General features: G+C 42.2%; 1 protein-coding gene across 1 annotated transcript in view; it reads right to left on the bottom strand.

Annotated features, from left to right (window-relative positions):
* LOC124545655 overlaps positions 1–18,694 on the bottom strand; it is a 173,093-nt gene that overhangs the window by 78,191 nt on the left and 76,208 nt on the right. The gene's annotated exons all lie outside the window — the stretch shown is intronic.

Below are 18,694 nucleotides of genomic sequence, written 5' to 3'. Positions count from 1 at the left end.
GTTACTGATCTGATGTTCGCCATCGTGTCAGTGGACCTAATGACTGATCCTCAGTATCTCTTCCCGTCACTGCACGTTATAATAATTTCAGTACCGTTCCGATGACCAACTAGTCAATGCTTCTGTACTGACTCCTGTGGATAATTTGAACTCACTCTGTGTCTGACGTTTTCCTTTATTCTCGCTTGGTCCAACGTTTAACTCTTCTGGAGGAAACACCAGGCGTGATTGCGCTTACCTATAACGCCGCTCGCGTGCTATTTGCATGCAGATTTTTCTGAGGTGGTGGTCCCGGCCCGGGGCGACGTGAAGATGCGTGCGCTCCTTCCAGCCCCCCTACCTGCTCGCCGCCCGCGATTACGCCTCCTCTGCAGGCTATAAATCACAGCACAATACGCGCCGCCCGTGTTCTGCAGACTCTGCCAACTTGTTCCACCCCGATGCCTCCTCCACTGTCCCCTCCGTTAGCCCTCTGAAGCGGTGCGGCTATAAACTGCGAAATTCTCTGTTCATGATTCACTTGCCTTGTACCCGACACGCTAAGGCACTGAAGAATAAACATGAACGTGCTAGGAAATAACCTGGCATTTCCTGGTGACTTATTTACCTAAATCTTACTTTACACGTATAAAGACACGAAATCGGTCCATACTGAAAAGATTGCTAAAAGAGCGGGAACTTTGCCTCTACCAGCCCACTCCAGGAGCTAAAATATTAATATCTGTTAAGTGAATGAAAATATTACGTATCGTAAATATACAAAAATCTTAACTTGCCCATAATAACTTATTTCAACGTAGCATGGATTTACGCTGTTCCCAAGGAATGACAACTCATTCAGAATTCTGGAATGACATGCACCCCGCCTTGATTTCCGTATCCGACTACCTTTTCCCACTGGAAACCAGTGCCATTTCGTGATTAACATCTCATACCTCATATACCGAGAGCACCTTCACCTACATCCATCATTCCATCATATCCTAACACTCCATATACTTTCCCTCGGTAATGTCAATTGTCTTCACAGGCTGGACTATGAACTGGTCCCTTTCCAACAATTACCTACTATTTCTACACCAGTTTAGGCATCAATCCACTTCTACAATTCAACGATAGCGTCCCATTCATCTTGAAACACCTACATACCACGTATGTGCCCACCAACATATTCATCAGATGTTCTTTTGCGTATAATATCCACAGCCCCTACCCAAAGTTACCAAGAGCTATCATAGTGACCGTCCCTCTGTCGCTACAGAAACTAATGTTTGAATTTTTATACACCGCTGTTATTTCGCTGGGGAAAAATTATAGTCACTTGATTCTCAGCTACTCGCCTCAATTGACACGTTTCGGGTTATCTCATCTTCGGAATATCTGAAGAAATGTTACAAGCGTATAAGGAACACATTTTCTTTTTAAGTAATTACCAAGTAACAAATTTGACAGAAGCTTAGAAATACATAAACAAAATGAATATAACAAAGCGTTTATGGAGCTTCATACACATGGTAGTGCGTCAGATATGAGCAACCAACATCAGAGTATAACTACCCATGAGGACGCCGCATGTGCCATAACCCGATTTCTCGGAAACATTGTTCAATCGAAAAACACTCAAAATAAGTGAGTACGTGTCTGAGCTTATCTGTAGTTAGTTGACCATTTCTGAGAAAATGATGGTCAAAGTTTCTCACGTAATTTAGATGCCTTTTAGAGCACGGTATTGTCAACAGAAATGGAGGCACTGTCTGTGCAGTTATGCAAAACCACTGTACCAGCGTGGCATGGTGGTTAGAACATCTTCCTGGTGATTATCGCCACACCACCACTCCACGCACCGGAGTAGTAGGTTGGCTGGTTCAAATGGCTCTGAGCACTATGTGACTTAACATCTATGGTCATCAGTCTCCTAGAACTTAGAACTACTTAAAGCTAACTAACCTAAGGACAGCAAACAGTTAGCGCCACGTGTCTTACTTGTTTCTGTTCAGTGTGACGTGAGTCCTCGTGCCCATACCATTTCAGAATGTAGTGTAGTGGCTGGTTTATGCGCGTCCCTTCCTGACGCGTCATTGTCTCGCAGAGCGATGTCCAACGTGCTGCTCACGTCTGTTCCACGTAGAGGTACAGTCAGCTTCATTTTTGATAAATCCATGAGGCATGTGCAGCCTGGCTTTTTAGAGGTAAATGACTGGTTGGTGAACGAGATCAAGGATATTATGTATATCAAGTGCATACTGCGCAGTCTGATTAGGAATTACGTGTGTTTTTTGTTAAATTTCTTGACCCGCTTCATGTTGACAGTATACTATTACCTCACGGCACTCAGTTCCCCATTACTCATAGTGATGGTTCCACATGATTCGTTTGGCGAATTCAGAAATAGTCTATACAAATATTAAGGTTCTTATCTTCCGCCCGAGGTAGAGACGGTTTTCTGACGTCCATTCTACTCCCTTACGGGGATAAACGACATAGTCGGAGGGAACACTGGTCTCCTCATCACCAATCAGAGATGACAGTGGTTTTCGGTCGGTAGAAACGATGATTAAAAAAAATATTCCCTCCAAGTTGTTGGTATGTGGTTATCAGTTTCATATTCCTTATACCGGCCAAGAAGGAACTGGCTTTATCAAAGCGGCTACCTCTGTACAGGTTGTCCTCATCGTATGGTGTTATTAAAATCTGCTTACAAACAGCGTAAAAACTGACTTTAGCGGATCTTCTCCCACAGGATGCCACAGCTGAGCCTAACCTGCTTATTGGGGATCAAAGTGGATCTTCGAGATCTAATGCTAGTGATTTTCCCCGTCACTCCTGCAGTGCTGCCTTCAGATGTTCACAACAAGCGTTGCAGAACAAAAGACGATGATGCAGTTTTGCAGGCTTGTGCTTTCCCTCGCCCTACGGATAGCCCTGCATTGGAGGAACCTTTGTGAACGAGGGAGGCATGGGTGCTTCAGCACCTGATAAGGTTGTTACTGATAAGTTATCTGGCGATTTTCTCATCATATAGTCCGCCTCGTTGACGCCGTCTGTTAAGGAATTTGTTTTGGGACCGCATTCGTCTCCGCCGGTTCTGTCGGATACTTCTACGGTTGTCTCAGTTTCCGAAACCGCTCCTGCGCCTTCTGTCATGGCCTCCAGGCCACATCCTCTTGATGAGCAAAACTCGTTTGATTCCCAAGGGCACGAGCTCCCCGTCGTTACCAAATAAATCTCCTTACGCAAGCCCCTATCTGTCGAAGAGAGGGGTAAGAAGGTCTCTCCCTCTCGGTCTCAAAATGTTTTTCTGCATTACCTACTCACAGAACTACAAGAATTGGCAATTCCTAGAGGGCTGCAGTAAACAACGTATCCAGCCTGAGAGAACCGCATCACAGAAGAAGAAAAAACGGTTGAAGCATGGGGGAGACACTCTCGCTTCTTCTCCCTCCGTTTCCTCCACTGATTTTGCCATGGGTACTGGTGTATAGTTCCGTTCTCCGATGATTTTATAATTTTGTGGTTTCTGTTCCATTTCAACTGTCTATGCATGCGTATACTTTCCTCACTTTATTATTAAGAGGAATGGTTCCGAACTCCGGCTCACCAGTTTCAGATAGTTTACATATGGCTTTGGTGCAGACGTAATCATTTGACCTGTTGTCAAATCCTGGATTTTCGACCGTTATAATATCGCTTCTGGAATTTCTTCTGACATTCATTTCTTTATAGGGAAAGAATTCCATTATTATATTTCTGTTTTCGATAGTGATAGAGGTACAGGACTGCGCCCTTTACTAACTCATTTCACTTCTTCTCTACGCCCCTTCTGACTCTAGTAGTTCTACGGAATGTCCCCTTTTCTACAAACAGGAAATCATTTACCTACTTCGTGAAACACCTTCAGAGATTCTGGGGGTGTGGATCAGTCTCCCAGTTTTAGTTTTAGTAAAGAACTCGCCGTCATGGTTCGTTTCTAGCACCTACGTGACGGATGGGTTTGTCAGTATCATACACTTGATCGATACACTCATTTTACGGCCACCTCTAGCTTTCTACTGTTCTGGCGTAACCACAAGCGCCGTAACGACGAAGGCGAACGGAAGACCACAGAAGGTGGTGAGAAAACGTCGGCCAATCGTGTGCGGAATTGGACCGCGCCGTGCCAGGAGCGACATCTGAAAGTAGTGAATATATGCGCCGCTCCTGCCAGCCTCTGGGCTCAGAACGTCTCAGTGTACGGACATTAGTGGAACGTAATTCCAGAGCGTGCTACAAGGACAACTAGTTGTAATACTTATCAGTTACTTTTATGGACTCTGTCTATAGCGAAGGCTATTACCGTTTGCATGTTGCTTGTGACACCGACCTATTTTCAAAGTTAAGTATTGTCACTTACTTTATAGAAATAAGACTACTGATGTTATTTGTTTGAATTGTTGTATAGCATCCCTTACGCACGCTGTTAGCGACGAGTGAACAAGATCCCACAACTGGCGACCAGGTGTTAGAAACAATGCCGGGCCTCATGGCCACCAACATTTTTGTGTGTATTGTGGCGGCGCCTTAATTCTCTCTTGTCTTTACTTCGCTTTAACAGTTTCTTGTCGTATTTCCTAACCAGTGATTTCAGGTGGGCGTTGCAGAAAATTTCTTTCTGCATGTATTTGTCAATTTTTTACATTTGTGTTTCCAATATGACACCCCCCCCCCCCCCCCTTCCCCCTTACCTGTCCCGCCCCCTGCTTAGGCGCCACAGCCGCAAACGTCAGATGCCATACAGCTATTGCAGATGTTTCAGTTCCAATCGCAACAAATATCCAAGTTACTCAACACGGTGCAGCATCTCGTGGCCAATGCTGCATGCCCGACAGAACAAGCACCGCCTACTACAGCGGCTATACCACCTTTTCGACAGTTGCGTGACCATGAAGAGGATTGGCTCGAGTGGTTATCACAGTTTGAGATGCACGTCGTCGTTCATAATGTACCAGGTACTGTGAAACCTCCGTATCTATTATCCACGGTAGGAAGTGCTGTGTTCAGATTAATTCAAAAACTCTTTCCTAACGCCACTCCGAGTGAACTTGCCTACGACAGTGTTATACACTCACTAACAAACTATTATGACCAACAAGTGAATTTGGTAGCAGCTAGGTATCACTTCTTTAATTGCAAAAAACGGTCGGAACAAACGTATCGCGAGTGGACAAAGTATTTGGAAGGTATGAAAAGAAAATGCAAATTCAAATGTGCTTGCGGTGCTTTATATTCAGACATTGCGTGATGCGATCGTGTACGATGTACCTGATGTCAAAATCAGAGAACATATACTGAAACAGTCCGATCCATACTTGCCGCGGGTAGCGCAAATATTAGATCAGTACGATTCCAGTGCTTGGCCGGCTCATTCTTTTGACCAGCCAGCTATTTGTCGGGTTGCATCGCTTAGTTGTGGTCGCCCCATTCCGCACCGGCGGTTTGCACTGGTCACGCCAAGTAAACAACACATGTGAACGCCGCGAAAGCAATTCGCTACACAGACGGCTACACAGGCGAACATAATTAAATCTTGTCCACAGCACAAACGCTGAGGCTGCCCGTCCCGACAAGCTCAACGTTACGAGTGGTTCAAATGGCTCTGAGCACTCGGCCCATCAGCTCTGAAGTACCTATGCATATCTTTGATGGCCTCCCTGCAGACTCGCAAACCTGAGCATTTGTGTCCAGGTTGGAGGCAACAATTCAGCGACGAAGTTCATCCTGTTTCTCGTTACCTTCAAGCCTATGTAACTGCCGTGTATTTTGTTCGGCAGCATCTGTGCAATGCGCTGTCAAACTGAAGTACTAGATTTTCCCAGTCATGAACGGCCAATAGAAGCTTATGTTTTGATTAGCCCAATCAATTCCACCCGTGCTGTAGTTGTAAAAGTGAATGATTTGCGGTTGTTTGACTGCTGTGCTTTTTCCTCATTCTGCAAAAATCGTTTTACCGTGTGTAGTACTTTACGGGTGTAGAACTGGAAGCTATTGTGACCAAACTACTGTCAATCCATCTTCAACTACCGCATTTACAGACTTGTTATTTCTGACACAATAATTCCCGGAGGGAATTTGTTGTCCTTCTTATTGTCCAATATGGGGCATTCTGTGATCCGGTTTCCCTTCATTGTCCCAGTGATTGGATTTCTTCATGATGTGATTCAGTAATGAGGACAAATTATGTGAAATAACTGTCAAAAACAGGTGATAAAGAGTATTTCCCCAAACTCAAGCCAGGATCAATCGATGCACTCTATCCAGTCCTTGTAACCGTAGCTGCAGTCCGAGCGTTTTCGTCGCAACGTATTGGTTTTCCTCTTATAAACTGCTTGCATCCGTGTTTATCGAAGTAACGCTCCATTACTTCATCATTACAACGTTTTTCTTCTTTTCTCGTGTGGGAAGCATTTTCCTCCAACCGTGTGTTAGGCTAAGAAATAACTGCCTCACTCTAGTGTATCTGTATGACGTATTTAGATTGTCATTATCACATAAGCGCAAGGTGATCATTATGAATTTGAATCCATCACGGGAAAGATACCCAACAAGATTATTATGGCAATCTGATCTTGTTTTCCAGTGCACTTTCTACCTCAGTACTTAATACACACGCTAAGTCGACATATAGCAACAAATGCTCTCATTTTAGTTGAAGTCACATCACCGAATCTCTTTTGTTTGGCATCATATTCGTTTGTAAATCTAATAACGATACCAACAATATCATCATCAAAAAATGACCAAAATAGCTGCAAAGGGCTTCGATTGTTGAGAATTTAATATTCTTGAAACTATTGATTATTGCACTCTGTAAGACGAAATTTATCCAAATGACACACATTCTTCTTCTTTGTATCACATTTTTCATCCTGTCCACATTCCCCTGCCACTACCTTTTCTCATCTAGGTAGCCTTCAGTAACTAGTCCTACTTCTGATTCAGTGCTCAAATGACTTCCCAGGCAAAATCTAAATGTGCGTATTTACATCGCCTAAATCCGTATCAGTATATTTATCACAAGTATCAAGGGAAGGGGAGTTGTGCTGTTAGTGAACTCTGACCGCTTGCATTCTCAAATTGGTCATTGTATTCACCATTTCTAAGTCTTTCTGTGCGGCTGGTCCCGGCGGAGGTTCAAGTCCTCCCTCGGGCATGTGTGTGTGTGTTTGTCCTTGGGATAATTAAGGTTAATTAGTATGTAAGCTTAGGGACTGATGAACTTAGCAGTTAAGTCCCATGAGATTTCACACACATTTGAACATCTAAGTCTTTTCAGTACTTGATGGAAACTGAAACCCCTATACAATAGAATAGTAAATTACCATTTGCTATAAACGAAGCCCGCCGCCTCCCCCACGCTTTGTAACCTGCTTTCTGTATGCAATGAAGCAATACATAATGTTGAATACTGTGAAGCACAGTTAATGTTATACTAGTACTATGTCATAATAAAATACATTGTCTTCTTTTCCAAGTTGTAAGTATAAAACTAGTAGTTACAAATACATATCATGCTTACTGCACAAATATTTCATACAGGATGCGAAAGTATTCGGCCATTTTTCCAAGAACAGGAACATTAACAGAATTTTCCAGTCGGAAATACAAATCAGTACTGCAAGATCCTGATATTTGACTCCAATCCCAACATTTAACAACGACTTACAGTAGATACCACCTGCTGAATACACAATCATATCACGCAGTAGGGCTCTAAGCAAAATGGTGCTTAGTGCCCTATTTGGGTTAACGTGAACTGAACAGTCTGTACTCGGTTGTGTTGAGGGAAAGGGCAAAGACTTGAAAGAAACACAAAATCCATAACAAAAATCGATGCAGATGAAGTATCGTTACGTGGCAGAGGCAGAAGGAATCCGACAGACTTTTGATGGAGCAACAGGAAGAAGTGGACAGCGTGATCTGTGGATGTATGAGGTAGTGGCTAAGGCAACGCTCTGGAGACTGTCGCAGTTAGGTGCACTAGAGAAAAAGTCTACCACATTTGCGAAGTGAGTTTGCGCGACTTTCGCTTCGCCTGCGTAGAGTTGAGAGCGGCTGTTACTTTGTGTCTGTCTTGTCAGACGAGTACCTGAAAGAACCGAGTGTTTTGCGGGCAAGGCACGAGTTCATTCCTCTGATATTTTCAACAGACAAAAATCTGTTATCAACAACCAACTGTATTGAGAAACATTTCGTTGTTAGTAGTCATGGACTGAAAAATGGGGTTACTTTGACTTTGATAAATTTGACAGTTTTTGGGCACCTATGTCACAGTATCAAAATACAGCTTATACGTGTGCGGAGAGAACACGCGTGAGCTTCTGCGGCAGGAGGGGAATCCTGAGAGTGGGTTGCGTTGCAGTACGTCACTCACGACTTGTGCGACCACGTTCGTCGTTGATTTTTGTAGAGTAGTACATAAAATTGGTTTCGTACTATTTGGATGCCAAGTTTCAGGTAACTTTGTAGTATTATTTACATAAACGTTTATAGATTCGGATAGTCAGATATACAGGATGTTACAAAAAGGTACGGCCAAACTTTCAGGAAATATTCCTCACACACAAAGAAAGAAAATATGTTATGTGGACATGTGTTCGGAAACGCTTACTTTCCATGTTAGAGCTCATTTTATTACTTCTCTTCAAATCACATTAATCATGAAACACACAGCAACAGAACGTACCAGCGTGACTTCAAACACTTTGTTACAGGAAATGTTCAAAATGTCCTCCGTTAGCGAGGATACATACATCCACCCTCCGTCGCATGGAATCCCTGATGCGCTGATGCAGCCCTGGAGAATGGCGTGTTGTATCACAGCCGTCCACAATACGTGCACGAAGAGTCTCTACATTTGGTACCGGGGTTGCGTCGACAAAAGCTTTCAAATGCCCCCATAAATGAAAGTCAAGAAGGTTGCGGTCAGGAGAGCATGGACGCCATGGAATTGGTCCGCCTCTACCAATCCATCGGTCACCGAATCTGTTGTTGAGGAGCGTACGAACACTTCGACTGAAATGTGCAGGAGCTCCATCGTGCATGAACCACATGTTGCGTCGTACTTGTAAAGGCACATGTTCTAGCAGAACAGGTAGAGTATCCCTTACGAAATCATGATAACGTGCTTCATTGAACGTAGGTGGAAGAACATGGGGCCAAATCAAGACATCACCAACAATGCCTGCCCAAACGTTCACAGAAAATCTGTGTTGATAACGTGATTGCGCAACTGCGTGCGGATTCTCGTCAGCCACACATGTTGATTGTGAAAATTTACAATTTGATCACTTTGGAATGAAGCCTCATCCGTAAAGACAACATTTGCACTGAAATGAGGATTGACACATTGTTGGAAGGACCATTCGCAGAAGTGTACTCGTGGAGGCCAATCAGCTGCTGATAGTGCCTGCACACGCTGTACATGGTACGGAAACAACTGGTTCTCCCGTAGCACTCTCCATACAGTGACGTGGTCAACGTTATCTTGAACAGCAGCAACTTCTCTGACGCTGACATTAGGGTTATCGTCAACTGCACGAAGAATTGCCTCGTCCATTGCAGGTGTCCTCGCCGTTCTAGGTCTTCCCCAGTCGTGAGTCATAGGCTGTAATGTTCCGCGCTCCTTAAGACGCCAATCAATTGCTTCTAACGTCTTCCTGTCGATACACTTTCGTTCTGGAAATCTGTCTCGACACAAATGTACCGCGCCACGGCTATTGGGCCGTGCTAATCCATACATCAAATGGGCATCTGCCAACTCCGCATTTGTAAACATTGCACTGACTGCAAAACCACGTTCGTGATGAATACTAACCAGTTGAAGCTACGTATTGATATGCTTGATGCTAGTACTGTAGAGCAATGAGTCGCATGTCAACACAAGCACCGAAGTCTACATTACCTTCCTTCAATTGGGCCAACTTGCGGTGAATCGAGGAAGCACAGTACATACTGACGAAACTAAAATGAGCTCTAACATGGAAATTAAGCGTTTCCGGACACATGTCCACATAACATCTTTTCTTTATTTGTGTGTGAGGAATGTTTCCTGAAAGTTTGGCCGTACCTTTTTGTAACACACTGTATATGTGTGCCTGAGTGATTTAATCGGTGGTATATATGGTTTTTTTATTTGTTATAGGATATCGTTGTATTTATTAGTATTAAAAATACATCACAATGATCAGAACGTATAAAAGAGAGCTGTGTGTCCGAAGCTACAAAAATTATAGTGATTAAGACCTTGCAAAAGCCATAGCGGAAGTGAAAGTGTGGAGACCTTCACACGCAGGTGCTCCTACGAAGTACAAAATTAATAGTACCACTGCTCTTAACAGAATGTATCATAAACAAGATGGAAAGCCTGGGCATCCAATTATTTTGATACCTCAGAGTGATAAATCAGTACCTTATACCATGTGTGTACTAGCAGACTGGGGTTTTCCTTTCACAAAGGGCGACATTCGACCATCGTTCAAATGATTACCATTAAAGACCGTAAAGCTATAAAGCAGTTGAAAGACAACTTGCTGGGCTACGACTCTGAACGAATTTGCACCTCAGAACAAACTCACATGGAGACTGGTCATGAATATCGAAAACACAAGGGCATCAGCGGGTCCTTAGGAGTTCAAAGAGCATTTTTCTTTTGGGTGGGGGGGAGGGGGGAGTTGGGGAGAATTTGGGATGAGTTTTAGAGAAGACACGTCCTAATATGATTTATAATTATGACGAGAGAAATATTACAGCGACGATAAAAGTCCTAGTATGCTGAGGGCACAAGCGCATCGAAAGAGTCCAGGAGCATTCGAAATCATCTATCACAATCATCTTCTGCAGCACAGCTGGAAGACAACTGATTCCTCCCATGATTGTCTACAGGTCGAAGCATCTTTGCGACACCTGAACACAGAGTGGGCCACATGGAACTAATTACTAGAGCAGTACAAAAATGTTCAAATGTGTGTGAAACTTTATGGGACTTAACTGCTAAGTTCATCAGTCCCTAAGCTTACACACCTAAATTACCCTAAGGACAAACACACACACCCATGCCCGAGGGAGGACTCGAACCTCCGCCGGGACCAGCCACACAGTCCATGACTGCAGCGCCTGAGACCGCTCGGCTAATCCCTCGCGGCCAAGAACAGTAGTAGCGGCTGGTTTGATATTAAATTCCTCGAGGTATGGTTCTTCAAAATATTGCTACCACACTTCCACGAACATAGAAATGGAAATTAAAAAGGTGTTGCATTTGGTGACAATTTGGCTTCCTATTTTTCACCTGTAGTCATCAAAACTGCACTGGGAAACGACAAAATTATGTTACAACTCTGTCACCAAACTCGACGCACATGTTACAACCACTGGATGTGGGTAACTGTGGGTCTTTAAAGAAACAATGGTGGAAGATTTTGGATAACTGGAGACTGAAAAACACAGGACACCATCCCAAGGCCACGGTTTCTCATGTTGACAGATGCAGTGGCTAATGTACAGAAAAATCTACAGAGCTCCTAAAGAAATTCAGGTCTTTGTCGTTCTGATGCTCAGAAGAGGCTGGAAGTGTCCTCAACAACAGACTCTTGGTGTTCTTAAACTACAAAAAGGCTACAACGCTGAAAGAATTCAACACAGAAGAGGAAAGAAAGTCAGAAAGTCGTTCTTAAAGCAGATTCAAAGATATCTTTAGCATGCCGAGATGTCCCAATAATTGATTCTGCCCCAGGAATCGAAACCGATGTCTCAACTATTGAAACTGTCTCAGCTATCAAAGATGCCCAACCTTGGCATCAGTCTCCTCAACTTCTTCCGTGGTCCCTGCTACAGACCAGACTTCTTCCAATCTAGATGTTTCTCTAAGGGAAGAAGGGAATAGGGGACAAGTCGAAGGGAACGAAGGAACGCAAGAAGAAGGAGAACAATGTTTGTTCCATTTGTAAGGGTGACTGCTGGTTCTACCAACACGCTGTTGAGTGGATATGCTGCATCACCTGCAAAAGTTTGATTGTGGCATGCGTAACAAATGCTGAACCATTCCGGGCTATGAATATACAGTGTGCGAGGATACGGATTAATAATTATTTTTAGCTTGTTCCTTATTGTTCAATTTTGTCAAGTTCAATTATAAAGTTGAGCTTAATAATACCAAAGTTAATTATCATTCCAGTGATAATTACGAGACTGCTTATGGGCCTATAATATTACCATAGGTATTTAGTATAATGATGTTAAATATTTCCTTAATAAAAATGACGAATTGAATGCCAAAACTCGTTGTTCCTAATTTAATTTCCTTTGTAGCACATAAAATGTTATTTTTTTAAAGAAAATGATGTCAAAGTAACTTTTAGGCATTATATCTTTGACGTAAGCTGTATTTCAAAGCCTTGTCAAAGAAATTAAACACTCGAGGTAAATCTGACTCACATTTCTTTTTAAAGAAACGTATGAAATTGTGGGGGAATAGTGAGGCTTGAAATTAATACGAATTTAATAGCCAAAGCATACATTGTTCTGTTGAAGGAAAAAATAAAAAAATTAAATAAAATAAATATTTTTCGATGTTAAATAATGTAACTACAGAAAAAATACCGAAATTTGCGCAAAGTAGCTGCGTTTTAAGGTAATAACATAATTTAATGAACTCAGTTTAGAAACTCCAGTCGATATTACTGCCGAAAACACGACGATGAATTCTGGATGTAACAGCAATTCAGTGCGCCCGCTCAATGTGTGCATGTACGAGTATACTTCAAGCACAAGTTGCGAAAGTTCTTTCCATTCACCTAGCGTCTTCTCCATTTGTGTCAGAAACTCAGAAGACATCACACTAATTATTTTGACTGCACTCATCTTGATTGTAGTTACGATCGCTACAAGTCATTGATGGGTTGCTTGGCTATTGACAAAGGGTATTCAAACGTTTTGCTAACACATATTATTGATCACTGGAACAACAAGATTTGTGCGGAAACATCAAAAACACAACACATAACCATTCCTAATGTTGTGTAGGAGACTCGAAGGCATTCAAAACAGCTTCCAGTTGCCTCGGAGTGGATAAATACAGGTGCTGTAAGCTTTTCAGTCTTATACCAGAATCTTATACCACTCTTCCTGCAGTATAGTGGAAAGTACAGTTCAATTTGATGGAGGTGAATAGACAAATACGCACCATTTCGTCGAAAGCAGAGGAGATGCGACGAGTGGTCCTAGTGCTCACGAAACCAGTCCTGAACGACGCGAGGTTCGTGATCAGGTGCCCTCTCGTCTTCGAACACAGCGTCGCCATTATGGAACAAAAATTCTACAATGGAATGGACCTGGCCAAGGAATGTTGCTTAACATTAATGCGACCTAGCAGAGTAACCATGGGGCACAAGGAATATCATGGCATGGCAGCCCAAATCATTAGCGAACCCCTTCCATGTTTCACACTTCGGTCGTAAACTTAACCACAAGTTCGAAACAGTGGGTAACAAAGATAATCCAACCAAATATTATCTCTCCGTTGCTGCAGAGTCCAAGTTTTACGGGTTCGTCACCAAGTTTTGCGTTTCGGACGTTTGCATCACTGACGAGTGGTTTCGGCATTACAGCTCTCCCTGGATATCCTTGCTTATAGGGCTGCCCCTTCGTGCTGTTTTGGTCGTGACAGTGTTTACTAGTGCAACATTCAGTTTTGCAGTGATTTTTGTACCTATCATTCTCTTATTTTTCGTTACAATCCTGTTCAAGAATGTCCGTCACTGTGACACAACACATACATTAATCCGCGTTGTGACTTAGTGGATGACATTCTCTCGCTTTCCCGGTATGTGGTATAAATCTTCGATACGGTGCCTCTTGAATCACGAATGACTTCAGCTTCCGTGGTTACGGAAGCATCCATCACATGAGCACCAATAATTTGTCCACGTTCGAATTCACAAAGTTCCGATATTGTGCACTCTCATCTACACAGTCACATGTCACTACCGGCACAGTACACAAGGCAATTATGAGAATCTCTTCCGAGCCAGTAGGAAATGATGGAGTGAGCATTGGCATGATTAAGAACGTCGTAGACACTATTATTCCAGTTATCACAGACGCCTTCAACCTGTCTTTTGTCAGTAGTACATATCCTACTGAGTGGAAGCATAGTTTAATTCAACCTATACCCAACACTGACAACCCCAAGTCGCCAGGTGTCTACAGGCCGATCAGCATACTGCCTGCAGTATCTAAAGCCCTAGAATACATCGTCCATGAACAGCTGACGGATTACCTCAAAACTCATAACATCCATGACAAATATCAGTCAGGCTTTCGAAAGCACCATAGTACAGCAACTGCATTAATCAAAGTAACTGATGACATTAAACATGCTATGGACAGACGTGAAGCTACCATCCTAACACTGCTTTACTTTAGCAAGGCTTTTGATACAGTTGACTTTGATATATTACTAATTAAAATGAAACAGCAGAATTTCTCAAAGAGCGCAATACACTGGTTCGACAGCTACCTCAAAAACAGAAGTTAACAAGTCATTTGTGGGTCGGAAAAGTCATCATGGAGAAACGTGCGCTCTGGAGTTCCCCAAGGCTCCGTCCTTGGTCCACTACTCTTCTCACTGTACATTAATGATATTTCTTCAGTGATTCACTCCTGCAACTACCATCTATATGCCGATGACATCCAACTGTACATAAGTGCAAGCCCCAAGAACATTACTGACGCAGTAGCGAGTATGAACGCAGATCTTTGCTCTGTTTCTCGATGGGCACAGAACCTAGGTCTGAAACTAAACCCCAAGAAATCCCAGGTCATACTTATATCTCATCCAAAGTTAATCAGCCGGTACTTTCGCGAAACAGTCGCTCAAATACTCCTCAATGGTACCCAACTGCCATACCAAAAAACAGTAAAAGACCTTGGAATAATCTTGGATGAACACCTAAACTGGGAAGAACAAACAGTCACAGCTTGCCGGAAATCGCTCTCCTCCCTACACGCAATTCAAAAATTTAGAAAAATATTTCTGACCCATGTTAAACAAAAATTAGTCCGAACACTAGTCTTGCCTAATCTTTACTACTGTGATGTACTTCAACACGGCACAAATAGTGAAAATTCGAGATGCCTCGAGCTAGTGATGAATGCTTAAGTTCGTTATGTGTGCAATATACGGTTGTATGATCATATCAGTCCTTCATACTCCCAGCTAGGTTGGATACGCCCAGATAAGGCCCACGATCTCCACACGATGTGCTTACTTCATCGATTTCATAGCCACTGCTGCCCCCAATACTTATCTTCTCACATTAAACACCTATCATCATTCCACAACCGCAGTACCAGATCGGATACGTCTAGCATCTTGGCTGTACCTTTACATAACACAAAATCTTTCTTCGTGTCATTCTCCGTCTCCGCGATATGACTATGGAACGCGCTCCCCTGTAATCTGTGTCTTATCCAGAACTACTCAACATTCAAGAGGGAACTCAAAACTTACATATTAGGGACGGTATAGCCACCATTGTTGTGCCCCTCTCATCTCTTTCTTTCTCCTCTCCATCACAGCTTCGAATTTTACCATTCTATTTCTCTTCCTCTAACCTATCTACCTCTTCTATATCTCTTTCACCCCATTCTATCATCTTATGTCTCTGCTTGATGAGAATAACTCACAAGCTGCAATAATATAACGAGAAACTAGCAATAGGACTGACATTCGTAAAAGAAAAATATGTTTACTTTCATATACATAGTCATTATTATTATTATTATTACTATTCTTGATTGTTATAATTATTTTTGATTGTTATAATTATCATTGTACTACTGTTATAATCTCTATTTTTTCTTTAACATTAATACTGTATAATACGTTATATGTCCTTAATGTTCTGTAGAAACTGAAATTCGTTCAATCTGAGTATGCCTGGTTAGGAGTAAGAGAGGGCCTGAAGGCCCAAATCTTGCCAGGTAAAATAAATGCATAAATAAATAAATACTGTTATGTCCGCTAATGGCACTTCCTACGTACTGAGGACATTCCACAGATCTCGTCCGTTTTCAAACAGAACAGCGCAACCTGCAGGCGTGACTGTCATCTGCGTTGATGTTCGGACATGCATTTGTCCTGGTATTTTCATACAGTTTTCCATCCCTTTCTTTTCCTGGAATGTACAGCACTCGTATTCACGGTTACTTTATATCAGTTACAAACAGTTGCCGTCAAACATTATACTGAAATCGGTATTATTTGATGAACGTGCATTCAGTATACACGTCTTTTACCTTAGATGTTACTATCAGCCTTGTGACTGTTTAAACTGCTTAACTTAAACTACGACCCTACGCTATTCAATCACCCACGCAACTACTATCAGATTGCCAAAATAACATCTCGCGTTAAGGATGACCTTTCTGTTTGATCCCTTCCCCCAAATCAACTAAACAACATCTCGCTCGCGTCATGTCGTCACGGAACCACTGTCCTTTAAAGCTTGTCAATCAGACGCCCCGAGAACAACGCTTTATTGCAAGAGCATGCTCTGGACAGCCAATGGAATATATGAAACGTGGTATGTAGTCATTTTATGAGTTTGACCATACACCCAGTGCATCACCACCACGCAGTACGTGTAATCCAGCAAAGTTAAATCATACTGTGTGATACTTTGGTTATATGGGCCGTTCACGTGACTTTTTATTTCCTGGTGTGGGAAAACGTTAAACTACAAGCGGAGGATCAACGTTGTATGTATCTTTTGGTTACATATTCCTCTAAAGCAACAGGTCGTCACGTAGAATTCGTATCACTGGAGAATCGTCGTGCGCGGTGGGAGCAGCTTAACAATGAGTCTAAGAAGACGGGGCGTGCAGAGACCATCACCATTTAATGAAGATATGGAAAACTCTGTGAAACACTAATACCTTGTTTATATTCGTACGGCAGTGACGTAATGGTTTTCTTTGCGTCAGGCGACACTGTGTAATTGAAATTGTTATTTTGTGGAACGAAACATCTTGAAGTTAGCTAGGGACAACAAAGATCAGCACTTGCAACAATTCGTTTCGGAATATAAACATACGTTTCAGTTTCTTGCGGTACAGATCGATTATTTCCTGAGTTTATTTAAGTGATATTGTTGCAGTGAGATGGGTATTTATCATTTAAGAGAATATTACTTGAGCTTACTGTAATATAACTAATGTCAGCGCTCCTTCTTTCAGCGTACCATGTATATATTGATGAGTGGAGTGACTGAGGCATTACTGTATGTAGTGATCATTAGTAGACTGTCAAACACGTTCATACTGTACGAGATGGCGCCATGTTTAGCACTAGCATTCGGGAGGACGATTGTTCACGTCCGCATGCGGCCATTAGGTTTTGCTTAATATACCTAAATCTCTCCTTTATGAGGACACGGCCAAGTTATTTTCCTGTCCTTGCAACTTCCAACATTCCGAGCTTGTGCTACGTCTCTAATAACCTCTGTGTCGACGGGACGTTAAACCTTAATCTTCCTCCCTTCCTTTATGTATATTTGCGAATTTCAGTTACAAAAGTTGAAGCAGTAAACATCTCTGTCTTTTTAAAATTAATAAGACCCTTCCAATTAGTACACGGCTTAAAGGTAATTTTTTCCTCTTTTGGATATAACGTACGTTGCAGTTATTCCACGCAAGCTAAACGCTAACTTTGCGTTGTTTGCTACGATTGCTAATTAGTCTGGTGACGGAATTACTTTCTAAATTACAGTTTAGGCAAGTTCTGGGACTTTCTGCGTCGTTATTCAGTTTTGATTGTTTTGTAGTTTGTACGTGACCCATGTTTTCCATTTTTATTAATTTTTTAGATCGATCGGGTTTCAGATCTGGATTCCGCCTGACCACACATTCCATCGCCTGTTGTATTAGTAAGCCCATACTACTCATCCATAGCACGGTCCCGTTAAGGCCATGTATATTAATGCGATGGCGGTAATACTATAGTGTTGTTACACATAATGGTTAGCACCTGCTTATCACAGCGTACGAGCCATTGCTACCTAGATTCACTCATGTATCCATCTCGTTAGAAATTAGTATATGGCGTCAAGGAGGTCTACCGGAACTTGTACTAAAGTTTGCACTTCGTTTCTAGCCTCTGCACTAATTTTAGCGTGGCACTGCGCTTTTGCACAGCTTTGTACCATTATAAACCTTCTATATTATCGCTGTTATCAATACACGTTAACTGGATGGTGAGTAGGTACCGCAGTTTACGGTAAAGAATCGGAATTAGGATTAATCAGAAGTGAAGTTATTGCAGAGCCAATTGATGAAACCCCTGGTTTTGAAGTCATTTCCATGAAGTTCTTGGATGGCATCTTCAATGTTAAACAGGTAATGTTCACTGATTATTTCAAAGTACATTTATTTATAAGTGTATCAAGTCTACCATACAGATATTTTGTGGAGATGAAAGTATTGCTTTTCCGGCTAATTAACTCAGTACGTGTATAGTGTCCATATTAATAATTTTTTGTGTAACATCGTCATCTCAAAGTGTTGCCAAGTGATATTTGTGTACTTCTATCCAGCTCCTCTAATAACGGTTCCTTTATTTAAAATTCTATTTGTATGGTAAGATACAAGCACTGCATTCTAGAGA

Source organism: Schistocerca americana, chromosome 8 (assembly GCF_021461395.2).
Source record: "Schistocerca americana isolate TAMUIC-IGC-003095 chromosome 8, iqSchAmer2.1, whole genome shotgun sequence".
NCBI lineage: Eukaryota > Metazoa > Arthropoda > Insecta > Orthoptera > Acrididae > Schistocerca > Schistocerca americana.
This window is presented reverse-complemented; position numbering and strand designations above follow the sequence as displayed.